The following is a 16,915-nucleotide window of genomic DNA, read 5'->3' on the forward strand; positions in this document are numbered from 1 at the left end:
CATTCCAGAAGCATGCTTTCCAGCATCGTAACTTATGTGCCCGCCAGGTACGGCACGCGCATTCCTGTCTGTCAGTGGATATTTGTGCCAGCTAACACATAACGCAAGCAGGTTATCGACTTTTGTCAGTATAAAGCTCTACTCAACGCGAATGCCCAGTTTCATGCTGCGCCAGACATTTCACCATCAGCCAGCGTGAACGTCAAGCCTTCCAAGTTATAGCCCCCTAACATTACAGTTGGAAGCATGAACTTGACCAATGACCTTGGCCTTTGGCATTGACGTTTGAATTTATACTTGAACTTTTGACATTAGATTTTTTTCATTCAGTAATGTCATCTTGAGAAACACTACGTGAAAGAATCGCGGGGTTAACGCAGTCATGGGATCTCGCTATCACTTTGTACAAAAAGGCGGGGAGCCTCTTCCTGTCCGGGAGCTGATCACGCCAGATCGCGAGAACGATCATAGCAGAGAACGATCATACATTTTGTCGTTCGTGGTTCTTTAGCACCTCTCTGTTATCCACAGAAACTTCTGTTGTAATAGGTCAACTGTGCAAAACCGCAGAGATATTGTCTTTGACAATGAAAACTTTTGTGTATTTGCCACTCTCATTGTTGCATAACAGAACCTTGAAGAACCTGCACCTGGCTACTCCAAGTTTTCTTATCATCGCGGAACACTAAACCACAGATATCTTCTCACTAAGAAAGAGGAAACAGGATCGCATAGAAGCACTCACTACTCCGGACATGGTCACGTTGAACAAAAACGCTCAAGCACACCTCAGTGTACAGGGCATCTGGTATCGTACCGTGCCATATGCTCATCCCCTGGTCTGTCTTGTGTATGTGTGCTTTCATGCAGCGTAACATAGGTCTCAACACATAAATAGTACGCATTACCTATTCTGTACGCATTAAATAATAACGATGTTTTACTTTCATGTCTTTAGTGAAAATTAGTGAATTTAGTGAACGCGTGATTAAAACGTTGAAGAAAGGGCTACAAGTATTCTTTTGCTTTTGTTTTCCATTACATGAAATGAACGATATTATTCCAAACTTTCCTTTCTGAACCTGTACTCGGATGACACTTTTTTACAAGTTACTTTGCACAACTTTCAATGCCTCCTCAGTTTTTTTGTTATATATTTTGTCTGATGATAATATTTTTTTCAGACCTGCTTCAAATATTGTCGACATAATTGGTTAAGTATAACCCCCCTAATTTCCACTTCCTCTGCTCCGGGCAATCTACTATTCTTGCTACAAACTCAAAATTATCACCCAACAAATTTCAGTGTTTTAAGTACTCAATTCCTAGCCTTCAGGTTTATACTGTTAGTTTCTTGTAGGCGATTGTTCAACAAAAATTTTATCATTTCAACCCTTTTACACCTTTTATAAATTTGGTCTGTGTACAGGTCATCGACTCATTTTGTTTTCTTTTTAAGTTTACTGTTTTCAATGGCACATCGTGCCGACGAATATCTATGTAGAGCTACGAAAACACGCGGAGTCAGAATTAGTGGCGTTGAGCTGAAAACTTTTGCCAAGAACTTCAAGTTGAAAAGGATTAATAGCAAAAGCATAAATGCAGACAGGGTTCGACAGTGACGGGCCTGCTTGTTCCTTCTTCTAGCTTACGGAAATGAGCGATGAGTGCATTTCACCTGCTCTCGGCAAATGACTTATGCGAGCCGGAATACGTGCGCAGGACATTTCTGCTGAGGCAGACACAGGGGGAAGCTACGTCGAGCACTCTCATCGCTCAGAACAGTCCAACGACACAAGGGAGCCGTAAATCATCTTTTCCGAGTTCTTTCCGACCATCGTGCTAGGCATTAGAAGACAGAGGAGAGGCTAGAACAAGACGGTAGAAAGAGCCAGCAGACAAAGATACAGTACCAATAAGAAGAATAAATGCTTATCGGATACTGCGCAGTTGCCAGCAGTCTATCTTGTCCGACATCGTCTGCATGGCTTCCGTGTGTCGAAACCTCCAGCGCACGGACCATTAGAGACGGCATCTCCATAGCCTTTCTCTACACTCACATGACCCGTTTTACAAACTAAAAAAAGTTTGCCGTATAACAAGAAAGGATTTATGATTCTGCACATCTTACCCTCAGAGATGAGCGACGTTGCTCATTTGTTTTCTGTTTATTTTTAATTCACATCCCTGTTATTCACCGTGCACCGTGTTATCCACCATGCGATAAATGTGTGATACGAAATAATGAAACGTTGCATGACAAGCTTCGACCAAATTTTAGACCAGTCATGTTCATCCTTGAACGACTTGATGCAGTAGCATGCTTTTGTGCATGTATTTTACTGCTCGCGTGATCACTAATCTGTGGCCCATTTAGAATCGCATATACTTAGCGGCATGCAAGCTTAGGCTACCAATTTATATTAAATACCACCAGAAGTAGACATAAAGCCTAATTTGAACCAAGTCGAAGGTATTAAATGTGCATAAGAAAATATAATGAATGCTATTCCGGAAAAAGGTGCCATGGCATATTCTTCTATGCCATGAGGCAATAAACAATGTTATTAAAGACATTCAAGAATTTAGCAATCATTGTTGAACAATCTCAACCAGCTTCGTCGCTTCAGAAATATACTAGGCGCTTAAGTAATCCAGAACATACTTGCGTCTCAAAGGTGTGTAGCACAGCAGGTGAAGGTCCATTCCGGAAACAGGTTTCTCCAAAAAGTGAAGGAATCACAGCCCCTTTAATTTTTTCTGTTCTGAGTTCAACACATTCGTAAGGTTGTCTTCATTTTTTTTTTTATTTGGGGCTATCTCTTCTCTTGAGATGTTTGTTCCTTTTTATAAGCTACTTTTTTGATTCAACATAATTTTTTTCTCCTTTAGTTCTTATCATGTTCTAAAAGTCAAGCGAGAACCATTAGATACATGTGAGGTACTTCGTTTACCAAATGTATAATTTTCTGCACTGTTACTGAGTTCATATCTTCTCAGCCAGTGGATAGCGTCCGAGTAATCTGCTGTAGAAGGAAAAATAAAAACATTTCAGAATAAAGAAAATGCAATATAGCTTACTGGAGCTTCAGGCACGCAAAACGGTACGTCCCTGCATTTAATTTCTCGTCCGTTATTAATGAGCATCAGTTATGTATGCGAAAGCTGAGCAATAAACCAGGATGCACCGGATCATTTGAGCTTTCAGGGACTGTGACCTCATGTTCTGCAGAACAATGAATTGCGCTTCCCTTTTGTTTCCCATATTTCTTGCATTTGAGTATCATTGCCATGCGCTGCCATTTAGAGATGCAGCGTCTACTCTCCATTCCATAAGTCTTCTGTGATGATATAAAATTTGTCAACCACGCGAATGACCGCTTTGTGCCCTAGATAGTCGTTCTCAACTGCTATAGAATTCATGTGTGTCCCACGTCGCAGAATACGTCGATAATGCCACCGCAAATAGGTGAGGGGGATCATCAAGTACCGAGGAAAGCAGCTTGAGCATTTGGAGGTACGCAAATCGATCTTGGCTTATTGTTTCCCTGACTGACGGGGGCGGCAAACGCTCAGACCGATTACTCTGTGCATGATCGGGAGGTTCCAGCTCGATACATGACCCGAATTGATTATATTCAATAACTCGCCCTAGTAGGTGCAGCTATTCGCCCACTGATGTTCTTGCCCGCGGATCAATTTGTTTCCTTTATTACGAATTCCGCGATGGAGACGATGCGTAAAAAAGCAGAAGTATTGGACGATTCCTTCAAAGAATCAAACATCCTGTAAAGAGCATTGCATTAGTCCCATGAAGAAAATAATGAGAGAAGGAAAAGGTTTTATTTTGCACTTTGCTTTACCCGAAGATAATAGCTGCAGAATAATTAGATTAATTTAAAGCGCTTCTCCTGACGCGGTTCGCCATTTATCATCACCATTCGCTTTGAGTATAGCTGTTACTGAAATTTTTTTCGTGCTCGACTTTGTAGCCGAGCTAGCCGCTCACAAGAGATGTGGAAGCGGAACTGGCCTATTTGAATTTGATCAGATTGTAAAGCATTAGTATTGTGACCCCGAATTGACGACAAGTCAACACATATAGCGTTCTCTGGCACAACGTAAGCTGTATTGAAACGGAGGAACAATAACGTTTTGTTCCCATTGTTTTCCTATGTTATCGCCAATGAGGTCTGGTAAGCTCCGCCTGAAACTGTTTGTCTAAAATATTTTTTGATGCAGGAAGAGCCTGCGTTGTGCGTACTGATACACACTGATTGGCGTTACGTGACTTTGGACTAACAGAACTAGTAGCAAATATGGCGAGTTCTTTAGTGGTCACAGGGGCATCGAAATATCTACGTCGCGGGGTAGTGCCAAAGAAAAAATTATATATCTTAGACAAGTTCATCTGTGGAGAGTCAAAAACAGAAATCAACCTCAAGTTGAACAAAGAGGGCTATGAAGTGATGAAACGTGTTGAGCCCATGTGGGAGGCCTATGCGGGACCCATGTGGGCAGCGTTTGCGGGACACATGCGAATTTGCAACTCGCGCCCAGTAGGGCCCTTGCTGGGCTGCTCAAAAATGCTCCGATCGGCCCCAATGGTTACTCGTGTGGGCAGGCCAAATAGGGCTGCCCTCATTCGGCCTGGATAACCGAATTCATGCAGCATACCAAGTCACTCATAACACCTACTTTCGTACCGGCGGGCCAGCTCTCTTGATAATTGTTGCTTTTGTCGGTTAGCACCTTGAATTCCCGAATAGTACTGGAGTGGGTGCTACGGAGGCCAGCCCAATCTGGGCTGTCCCACGTCGTTCCTTCATGGGTGGAAGTTGATATTTTATGGCCTGCCCCAGTCCCATTAATCGTCGAGTACGAAACAATACACCCTATTTTTTTACATGGCGATCTATACTGACCAACACAACAGAAGTTTACTCCTAAAACTATAATTTTATGGGCTGGGCCACACTGGCACCTAAATGTTTGTTTGAAAACTTTATTCTCATGCTCTGTGCCGAATAGAAATAGTGCAGGGAAACGTCGGAGGTGGTGCAGTACATACTCGTAAGGTGGCACAGTCGTTGCTGCTTATCATCTGCCGATACTACATAATTGACATAGTGTCATAGTCACAACGATATAGTCTTCAGTAACTGTTGCGCGAATTCTCTAGGCGCGCATAATATGTAATAATAGATAAAGGGGTACTTTAAAAGAAAGGATGGACGCTCAGCTCATGTTAAGCTTGGCTAAGTGTTAAGCTCGGCTACAGCCCATTTGGGCCAACAGCGGCTTTTCATGAGGGACTCAGATTGGGCTCATTTTGTTTGTACTGCAAAAACCTGAATATATGTTGTATTTGCATGGAAGGACTCCGAAAGAGGCACGTGTGGGAAAGGTGCTGGTATGTCTGTCCTTCCGATTCACCGTGTCCTATGCGGAGAAGCAAGAAAAATTAACTGTGGTTTACTAGTAGTTAAACCTGCAGTTACGCGAGAGCACTCTGCATGGCTACGCTTACGCTCGGCTTGAAAGTAAAGACATGATTTTTGCACACAGCAGTTCACTGTATGGTTTCAGTTTTGTTTCTGCCATAGCGGAATCATTTAACGAATGAGCACCTCTTGTCTCTCCTCATTGACCATTCTCATTCGAGTGTAGACTTCTAATGGTACGTCATCGTTTCTATGTCGAACTCCGGGACACACCGCTGCCATAACGTTCGAACGTACCTTCTGTTCTAGCAACTCGCTGTTGTCGTTTGTCTCTACCAATTACCGAGTTATCTGTCTTGTTCTTCTTCATTTTTCGTTTTTCTTCTGCTTATTTTTCGGCTCAATGTCAGTACGACCACGACCGAGGCACGACCACGAGTAAAGTGCGATCACGGCGAAGAGGCAGAGTGGCTGGCGTAGAGTAGCTGTTGCTACAAAAACTTTGTCTATTACGCGGTCTGGGACGCGTTAGTATGTAAGTTATCTCCAGGGCATGCAGCACTGGCGCCTGTCGCTTCCTTATGTAGAAGCTTGGCGGCTGGTTTAGATGTTTATGCTTTGGTCTTGGACGAGTGTAGGTGGTCATGCAGGAGCGACCCCGTTTTGGCTGTACCGAGTATTCTTTGCAGCCTGGCACAGAAACTGTGCCGGTTGGAACTCATTAGCTCGCCCACGTAGCGCTTTGCCTCAATAGTAACTTCAGCTATGCGCTGGCGCAGCTTGCGATTGTGTCGCTGCTTTCGCCACCTCCGTAGAAGTCCTCGTCGAGCTTCCCACAGATGAAGGAGGTGCTGGTCGATCTCTGGTGTCTTTTCTGTGGCCGCAACTGCGGAGGGGAACTTCTTTATGTCCGCCTGGAGCTGTCTCACCCAGTAAGCAAGGTAGCCACTCGCCGCCTGCGCAACTAGTCTTGGTTTTCAGAAGGCGTCCCAGTCCACGTAGCACAGCTGACGACAGGATGCACGACCCATTCTCACTTCCATTGCCGTCTCAAGGATAAAATAGTCACCACACAAATTTTCTCCCAGGTTGGCCCACGTGCACGTGTTGCGTCCGAACTAGCGTGAGGTTAGGGCTAGTATCCCGGTTTATGCTATTTTCAGGACAGGTGGGATTCTCAGTTTCAGTTAGAAAAATTAGTTGACTGTGGTGTACAGCCCGGGCCAATTTGTGGCCTTCAGAATTCTCAGTCATTTACCCCCACAAAAGATAAGACGAGTTGAAAATACTTATAATTAAGCATGAATTCTGACGTGGTTTCACACTTTTGTGGGCGTCGTGAAAGAGCTCTTCAAACACGTTCCACTTGACTGTCCTTTTTTTGCGTGTCAGCAGCTCGAGAACGACGTGTGAAATGTGCGAGTACTGTGTCGTTGAATGGTTAATTACGCGCAGAGCCTTGGTGACAAAAGTGGTTGGACGTGGTTTCTTAGGGATCTGATATTCCTTGCATGAATGTTGAGTGTATTGTGAGCGCTGGTGTGTGGTTTGTTTTTTGGACGGCGATAAAGTCTAGTTTGTGTCCGCAAGCGTCTAAAACCTGCGCCAGACCTGCAAGTTTCTGGCAAAAACACCAGCCATTTCTTTGCCACGCAAACATATGATAGATAATGGTATTAGCCGGCAGTGCATGTTTTGAGATTTTTTGCGATTAAGGTTTCTCTCCATAATTAGTTCGGCGTTAAACACGAGCTACTTTTTCCTGCATACAGGGCACGTTCCGTGGCCAGTAGGATGATTCAATATCCGCCCGATTTGACGGAATGCGGCGCAACAAACAGCGGAGTCTCGCGGTCGCACACTACAGGCGTTGACGCTGCATCTCGTATCCATACTGAGAGCAGTGCATATAAAGGGGAGCATGCAAAATTCTCAACGACTGCAACTGCCGTCAAAGGGCGAAGCAGATCATTTTCAACTTCATTAACATATCCATAAGTGCCACTGCCCTGAGGACAGAGCGTGAAGCTGTTACTCGGCACAACCTTTGTTAACGCCGATAGGATGAAAGGGTTCATAAGCAGCGTGAGCCCGGGTGAAGGCGCGGAATTTGAAGCAAACTGAAGCGAGTAATTGTTTTTCCTTTGATGTAGGCTACCGAACTGACCCAAAAATGGAGCTCTATGCTTTAGCTTTTACAAGATTGTGCTCCAGAAGTGAGTGTAATATTTAGGCACTCTAAGTAAAAATCGGAGATCGGGGAGAGCAATATAAGGTTTTAGCAGCGTGAAAAGGCCTGGCGAGAAACAGAAGTGAATTCTCTCTGTCGGTGAATTTAAGTATATAGGTATTGGTGAAATGAAAAGAGAACGATTTGCGGAGCATAGACATTTTTACTTGTTCAAAGTAATGTAACAAAGCAGGTCTACGCTACGTAGGGCAGAGTCAAGCCGAGAGAACTCACACTTTAGTTCAGCGAAGGCACGAATCACCGTTCAGTGTACTTAACTTACTGCGCGCTTTAGGGGAACCGTTCAGCAGGGGGCAATACACAAGCAAGCTAACAGATTGCCAGCGAAGATCAGGCGATGGCTATTTACATCTTGATGGCTCCCTCATTAGCCGTGCTTCCAGTGTGGCGGCCATAAGACAACTAGTTGTTTCGCTGTTGCTCGTTTGCGAACAAATGCAGGCGATTAAGGCGACTTTGCGAAGAAACTCCGGAGCTGCATAAAATTTCCACAGCCAAGTAATATGGTAGCTTCACAGGACCACGGACCTTCACGTAATAGCGTCTACTCAACGTTTTGCTACAGCCTAGGTAAGTGGATCGCCCGTCCTCGTCATTAAGTAAATAGCCAAGCGAATACAAAGATAATGGGAATACGTGAGGGGGATGCTAGGGTGGCAGCAGCTGCTGCCAAGGCAACTCACGTTGCTTTATCTGAGATGAGAAGCTGATGTGCTCTGCCGGGGGAGCTGAAAGCACACATCTCGTCTTAAGTCTAATACGAAACTTTTTTTGCACCAGCTTGCGTTGAACCGAACACAGTGCAAGTAAATAAACTTTTTCGACACTGCAATTATCGCCGTGTAGGCTGCCTGGTATTCTAAGAAGCTTCAGTAAAAGTTGACCTTTACTCTCGGTCGCTCGAGTTCGGTGCACACTAAAAGAAAAACACAATATTCTTTTTGTGCACTTGACAAATACTTGTCCGGCATCGAAAGTTGATCTCGTGGCTAGTGTTTGGAGCCGAAGTCACTGGAAACCATTTGAACAATTCGAAACCAACAATTGATCCTTTCAGTGTGCAGGTATATTTCTTGGAGGCAATATGGTCCCACCGAAAGCAAAGCGGAAAAAGATGACAAAGTACGAGGTGAGGACAGGACAAGCGCTGCTATCAACAAACAATTACTGCGGTTCCGGAGCATATATATCCACTTCACTATCACAAGGGGAAAGAAGCGAAGAGAAACTAAGACAGATTCACGTGCCCCCTAAGCTAAAACCTCCAGCTCAGTTTTTCATAGAGCCACAGACGTTTTGCTGACACATTCATCTCCTGCAGGGTGTTTGCATTGGGTTATGCTTCGCACCTATTTTAAGTGATTTATTCCTAGCTCGTAATTACTAGGCTCTTTGTGAGCGGCTGAGAGATCTAAGGATTTTAAAAGTGTTTCAATATATTTAAGATTTTTTTTTAATTCTGCACCTGACTTCCAAAGTGCTGTTGAAATGATGTTGTGATATATTCTTTCTAGGTCTCATGCGTTTAACAGCGCTGTGTTGATGTATGTTATGTTGTCACTTGTACTGCTAGTGAATTCATTTAGTGCGCTTTTAGTGTGCTGTCTTCTCTTGCTGACAAGTTTCCCATCTTCTTTGCAGGTGTTATGTTATGTAGTTATATCCCGCATAAAATAATGCCTCATGGGCGCAGTGGCTACTTACAATATATACCTGTTTTTTTACCCGTTTGTTAGCAGTCATTCAGACGAGTATTCAGATATGTGGCGCAAACAAAGACAAACACAGGAGAAGATCCACAACACACGCGCACACTACCAACTGTAAGAAGAACCGGAAAACACTTCCTCTTCTACATTCAGGCACGTCTCAACTTCTTCTTCTTCTCATCTTCCTCTTCTTTGCCAAGGGGAAAATGGCACTCTCTTCCTCGCAGACCATAACCTTGTCCAAACATGGCGGTGACCAATCTCTTTTTCCTCTTCTTCTATTCTTCCTCTTCTTTATTAAGGGGATAGTGACACTTTCTTCCTCTCAGCCCAAAAAACATCGACCAAACATGACAGTCACAAATTTTATACTGTCTTGTAAATCCACACCACTGCATTGCCCAGTAACTCCTACCACACTGGACAGGCAAATATCACCACATAGTCACAAATCATACACTAAAAACACCACCACACAAATACAGCAAATACAGTAGGACATGTCCATCTACACCCCATAACTTAAGTAGTCCCTATCTATTGAGAAACTATATCTTGCCAACATCTAAGAAGCCACGAGGCCCATGTACTTAAGGGGAAAAAAAATTCTGCAAACTCCCATGGCCCCGAAAACGTAAGATGAGTCCAAGAATAACAATAGGCCAAGAATAACAGCTTGAGGCCCGATAATAATCTCGTTCTTTGCATAACTCAAGAGGATTGCTCAATAAAATTAAATTTTTTTCTACGTAAACTCAACGAAGCTTCACTAATGCATCTTTCATTTTTCTTCTGTATCCAATACGCCTCTAAAATTTCGCGTGCCATCTTATCCCGACTCTTACCTAATATGTTTAACCTACTAAACAACGGCTCACACTTGCACTTTTGGCAGTGCAAGGCTAAATTTGACCCTTTGCCATTTTCTATGGACTTCTCATGTTCCCTCATTCTATCATTAATACATCTTCCTGTTTGCCCAATATATAGATTACCGCACGTCAGAGGAACCTCATAAATCACCCCTACCCGACATCCAATAAAACTCTTAACATGCTTCTTATCGCATTGCCCTTTGTTTTTTCTCCCTATTATTGCACATAACCCACCCAGTTTATTGGGGGCAGAAAACACAACTGGCACCTCAAACCTACTAGCCACCTTTTTCAGGCCGTGTGCAACTCTATGTATATAAGGGATCACTTGTGGTCGTTTATTCCTCAACATATCTGGCGATCTTTTTTTCCCTTTCAATTTTTGAAGCTAAGACTCTGCCACCCCACATATAATCATACCCGGGAAACCAGCCGCATCAAGTCTTTGTAATCGATTATTAAAGCTTTCCTCTGCCATATGTACACATGATTTCAACAAGGCCGACTCCAAACAAAGGGAAGCTATCCCTCTTTTTATAGTCTTTGAATGGGCTGATCCATATGGAAGTAGCTCTTTTTTAGCCCTGGGAATATATTTCCAACACACTTCGCCATTACAAATTTTTATATTTAAATCAAGAAACTGCAATTTGTTGTCCACCGGTAGCTCATGAGTAAACGTAAGCCCTTTTTCTTGTATCTTAAAAATAGAAAGCACACTTGCCCCGCCGGGGTGGTGCAGTGGTAAGACGCCCGACTACTGTGCCGGAGTTCCCGGGTTCGAATCCGACCTCGGCGGCTGCGTTTCGATGGAGGCGAAACGAAGAGGCGTCGTGTGCTGTGCGATGTCAGCGCACGTTAAAGATCCCCAGGTGGTCGAAATTACTCCGTAGCCCTCCACTACGGCTCCTCTTTCTCTCTTTCCACTTTCATTCCCTCCCTCCTCCCTTCCCTTACGGCGCGGTTCGGGTGTCCACAGAGCAAGTGTGACAGTTACTGCGCCTTCCCCTTCCTGTGAACCAATTTAACTTTAGAAAGCACACTTTCCGCACTTTGACTCACTGCAGCGCCCTTATCCACAATGACTAAGAAATCGTCAACATATCTAAATATTTTAAAACCTGATCCATTAAGGGCTGTATAAATTGCTCTGTCAACACAGGATAAAAAGATGTTACATAGAACTGGGGCAACACATGACCCTATACAAATGCCCCTTCTCTGCACATGCAAATCAGACCCAAACGATACAACAGTGGACTTAAGGTAAAACTCAAGTAGGGCTAGAAAATTGTCCACATTGACACCAGCAGAGTTCTGAAAGTCTATAGTCCCATTACTTTTAATGCATTCCCGCACTGATTCAAACAATTCTAAATGTGGCACCGAATAAAACAAATCCTCTACATCAATAGAAAAAAGGTACCCAAGATTGGTTTGATCTTTTAAAAAATTGATCACTTCAAAAGAATTCTTAGTAGCAAAGGGATCATGAACCTCCAAACCTTTTAAATGCTTAAGAAGATACCGGCTGATCTGATGCTGCCACGCATCACGTTCAGACACAATACATCTGAAAGGCGAGTCCGGTTTATGAGTCTTAACAGTGAAGAACACATCCAAACAGGCCTTCTTGCATTCACTGATCCCTTTTGCCAACCTGGTTAGCTTCATATCATTACATAACGCAATAGCTCTTGTTCTACAAACTTTCTTCTTCACTTTAACAAAATTTTTCTCAATTGCAATTGTCGCCTTCTCCTCAAAGAGTCCAGCCGGTATCACAGCAAAACCCCCTTCTTTGTCCGTTTGAAGTAATCGAAGGTTATTCTTTTCAAAAAACTTCACCACTTCTGCAGTACATTCCTTTGGTACCTTGTTCTTGTTCCAAGACGTCCTCATAATACTATCAAGCCCATCCAGTAAGCATCGGTCCCGACCTTCACCAGCTTTATCCGCTATCTTTCTGTTCAAGGACAGAAGCTCACAAGCTGGAATCTTGGGCGGCACACTATATTTCGGGCCCTTCTTTAAGGTATCAGCGACTTTTTCTGGAATAGCGATATCCCCCAAAACAACCAACTGCCTTGGCTTTCCAGTATGCTTTTCCGTTTTTCTTGGCAGCAAGGCCACATATCGTAGCCACAAAAACTCTGTTGTCTGGGTCACTAGATGCCATGTTTCCTTCAATTTTCTTTCCGCAACCCACACAGGGTGTATTGTGTAGCATATAATACGAATCCAGTCTTTGAAAATCCGAATTTGCCTCCATAACTCTGATTTCAAAATTCGGCAAATCCTCTTAACCTGACCAACAGACGGCTGAATCACACCGAAAAAAACACTCACTTCTGCTGGAACCAAACCCTTTCGCAAACAGAAGGTGATGCATCTTGCCCGGCATGTCGAAGAAGCAATCCGAGCGATGAGCACATGCACCTGAGCGTAGTTAGGATGAGAACACATAAAAGGGCCCACAGTACAAGAAAGGTATCTCAAAATAACGGCTTGAGGGGCTAGTTGGTGCATCATCGTATTCAGATATGTGGCGCAAACAAACAAAAACACAGGAGAGCTATTGCGTTATGTAATGATATGATGCTAACCAGGTTGGCAAAAGGGATCAGTGAATGCAAGAAGGCCTGTTTGGATGTGTTCTTCACTGTTAAGACTCATAAACCGGACTCGCCTTTCAGATGTATTGTGTCTGAACGTGATGCGTGGCAGCATCAGATCAGCCGGTATCTTCTTAAGCATTTAAAAGGTTTGGAGGTTCATGATCCCTTTGCTACTAAGAATTCTTTTGAAGTGATCAATTTTTTAAAAGATCAAACCAATCTTGGGTACTTTTTTTCTATTGATGTAGAGGATTTGTTTTATTCGGTGCCACATTTAGAATTGTTTGAATCAGTGCGAGAATGCATTGAAAGTAATGGGACTATAGACTTTCAGAACTCTGCTGGTGTCAATGCGGACAATTTTCTAGCCCTACTTGAGTTTTACCTTAAGTCCACTGTTGTATCGTTTGGGTCTGATTTGTATGTGCAGAGAAGGGGCATTTGTATAGGGTCATGTGTTGCCCCAGTTCTATGTAACATCTTTTTATCCTGTGTTGACAGAGCAATTTATACAGCCCTTAATGGATCAGGTTTTAAAATATTTAGATATGTTGACGATTTCTTAGTCATTGTGGATAAGGGCGCTGCAGTGAGTCAAAGTGTGGAAAGTGTGCTTTCTATTTTTAAGATACAAGGAAAAGGGCTTACGTTTACTCATGAGCTACCGGTGGACAACAAATTGCAGTTTCTTGATTTAAATATAAAAATTTGTAATGACGAAGTGTGTTGGAAATATTTTCCCAGGGCTAAAAAAGAGCTACTTCCATATGGATCAGCCCATTCAAAGACTATAAAAAGAGGGATAGCTTCCCTTTGTTTGGAGTCGGCCTTGTTAAAATCATGTGTACATATGGCAGAGGAAAGCTTTAATAATCAATTACAAAGACTTGATGCGGCTGGTTTCCCGGGTATGATTATATGTGGGGTGGCAGAGTCTTTGTTTCAAAAAATGAAAGGGAAAAAAAGATCGCCAGATATGTTGAGGAGTAAACAACCACAAGGGATCCCTTATATACATAGAGTTGCACACGGCCTGAAAAAGGTGGCTAGTAGGTTTGAGGTGCCAGTTGTGTTTTCTGCCCCCAATAAACTGGGTGGGTTATGTGCAATAATAGGGAGAAAAAACAAAGGGCAATGCGATAAGAAGCATGTTAAGAGTTTTATTGGATGTCGGGTGGGGGTGATTTATGAGGTTCCTCTGACGTGCGGTAATCTGTATATTGGGCAAACAGGAAGATGTATTAATGATAGAATGAGGGAACATGAGAAGTCCATAGAAAATGGCAAAGGGTCAAATTTAGCCTTGCACTGCCAAAATTGCAAGTGTGAGCCGTTGTTTAGTAGGTTAAACATATTAGGTAAGAGTCGGGATAAGATGGCACGCGAAATTTCAGAGGCGTATTGGATACAGAAGAAAATTGAAAGATGCATTAGTGAAGCTTCGTTGAGTTTACGTAGAAAAGAATTTAATTTTATTGAGCAATCCTCTTGAGTTATGCAAAGAACGAGATTATTATCGGGCCTCAAGCTGTTATTCTTGGCCTATTGTTATTCTTGGACTCATCTTACGTTTTCGGGGCCATGGGAGTTTGCAAAATTTTTTTTCCCCTTAAGTACATGGGCCTCGTGGCTTCTTAGATGTTGGCAAGATATAGTTTCTCAATAGATAGGGACTACTTAAGTTATGGGGTGTAGATGGACATGTCCTACTGTATTTGCTGTATTTGTGTGGTGGTGTTTTTAGTGTATGATTTGTGACTATGTGGTGATATTTGCCTGTCCAGTGTGGTAGGAGTTACTGGGCAATGCAGTGGTGTGGATTTACAAGACAGTATAAAATTTGTGACTGTCATGTTTGGTTGATGTTTTTTGGGCTGAGAGGAAGAAAGTGTCACTATCCCCTTAGTAAAGAAGAGGAAGAATAGAAGAAGAGGAAAAAGAGATTGGTCACCGCCATGTTTGGACAAGGTTATGGTCTGCGAGGAAGAGAGTGCCATTTTCCCCTTGGCAAAGAAGAGGAAGATGAGAAGAAGAAGAAGTTGAGACGTGCCTGAATGTAGAAGAGGAAGTGTTTTCCGGTTCTTCTTACAGTTGGTAGTGTGCGCGTGTGTTGTGGATCTTCTCCTGTGTTTGTCTTTGTTTGCGCCACATATCTGAATACGATGATGCACCAACTAGCCTCTCAAGCCGTTATTTTATTCAGACGAGTGTTTTTTGCTCTCGCAGACCCGATTGTCTCGTGAATTTTGGCCTCCTTTGATGCATCTTTTAAGTTACTCACATTCACCAGCGAATTGCCTCAGCAGAAAAGCTTTAGAGTTTTAGATTTGAGGCGGTATTTTAAAGATCACGCGTGCTGGGTCTATATGAGCCACGGAAAAACAAGTCTCCCCTGCCGTACAGTTCGTCGCACTCCAAGCTAGTTAAGAGGAATATTGGGCTGTGCTTCTTGTCGAGTGCTATCAGCAAGTCATGCCAACACATCATTGAAGAAAGCCTTCAATCAGAGGTGTGTTGTTTGGAGGCGGAAGTTTACACTAGGTATGTGATCGTTTTCTTTGCTGAGGCCCTGCATCGCAAATGGAAGTCTGAGGCTCGCGTGAGTGACGTGCAGAGACCAGAAAACAGGAGAAAAGAAAAAGAAAGACGAGATAAAGAGAATATAAGTGTCGTCCCCTATGTGGGTGAGTTCTCGCGCAATAAAGAAGGTGGGGCAATGGTCCGGAGTTAAGTTTTTTTCACAGCGGCAAAGAAGCTTATGAGCGTTTGGAGGTTTCTTCCTACGCGTACGCGAAAACCGGCATGCACCATAAAACACAGAGATCCCTTGGTACCTTGCCAGAAAGAAGTCTACGAAATTCCGCTTTGACGTGGTAGGCACTATATCGATCAACCTGGAAGATGCCTGAACTTTCGACTGCAATTACACTCTAATAAAGTCAATGACATTGCCATAGACGGACAGTTAGCAACCAATTGTTAAACGTGTTACCCTGAGACACCGTGCTGTCCATTGCTCGACTAAACGACTGCTTTGTATTGCCCCCGTACCGGCCTAACTAAAGAGATTGTGGAAGCGACGATTATAGCACGGTTAGGGGATGAATGTCGTATTTTGTGTCTTTTGTTTTGCGCGTTACTTTCTTTGACGATAAACCAACACGCCCAAACATTTTTCCTTCTGAAGGGTAATGATTTTCATCCAAAGTTCAGTCTCCTTTTATGCCAACATGTGCATAGAGCCCTGTTATATGTGCAATAAGAGTATGAATACTTTCTTTCAGAGCGCACCACATTGAGCTATTCAATTTCAGATTTATTATGTAACCCTGAAGAAACGTTTCTCACACAATAGTTTTAAACAAATACTAATTGTGTCCATATAAATATTTAAAAAAATATTTTACTGCAGCCCCGGACATATACACGGCAAAAAGAATTATTCCACTTCATTTGTGGTAAACTTCAGATATGGTAATTGATAGTAATCACAAGAGAAGAAAAAGTTGAGAAAATCAACCTGAAAACTCAAATGCGCCTTTTCCTCGTTTATAATTAGACATAAAAAAAGAAGCTAGAGCAGGCAATGGCGCTGGACGGGGAGAGCTCGCGTGAGACCAACAGCCATTAGATCAGGTCATCGTCATGTTATCATGCCTCTGTTTCATCAGCTGGTCAGTACATATTGTTCGAAAAACTCTTTTTATTCAAATCCCCGAGTGCACACTTTTGATTTCATGCAGGTCCTCCTTATCCTGTTCTCTGAGCTTTGGAGCCTGTTGCCCATCGAGGTCATCTTTGCCGGCTGTGTTTTGCGTCTTTTGTCCTGCCCCAAGAGACATTATCCAAATTCACAAAGCTCTCCTCTTTCCCGTGCAGACCCTAGAGGAAAATACCCCCACTTTAATTCGAGAGTGTATTGATTTGGCACCGCTGTTACCTAAACCGGCACTCCACTAACTACTTACAGGTTAGGACACAACACTCCTATTCTTGCTACTGGGTGCATCCACGGGAC

The 16,915-nt window shown here is 43.2% G+C and overlaps 1 long non-coding RNA gene across 1 annotated transcript in view; it reads right to left on the reverse strand.

Moving 5' to 3' along the window:
• Window positions 1-2,706, reverse strand: part of LOC146190479 (uncharacterized) — a 67,025-nt gene extending 64,319 nt beyond the window's left edge. Inside the window, exon 1 of the long non-coding RNA XR_014706508.1 lies at window positions 2,666-2,706. This is a non-coding gene — a long non-coding RNA (uncharacterized LOC146190479). The remainder of the gene's footprint in view (window positions 1-2,665) is intronic.
• Window positions 2,707-16,915: the final 14,209 nt, after the last annotated feature.

The sequence above is a fragment of the Amblyomma maculatum genome, chromosome 4 (genome assembly GCF_055883805.1).
Source record: "Amblyomma maculatum isolate TAMU_Amacu chromosome 4, ASM5588380v1, whole genome shotgun sequence".
NCBI lineage: Eukaryota > Metazoa > Arthropoda > Arachnida > Ixodida > Ixodidae > Amblyomma > Amblyomma maculatum.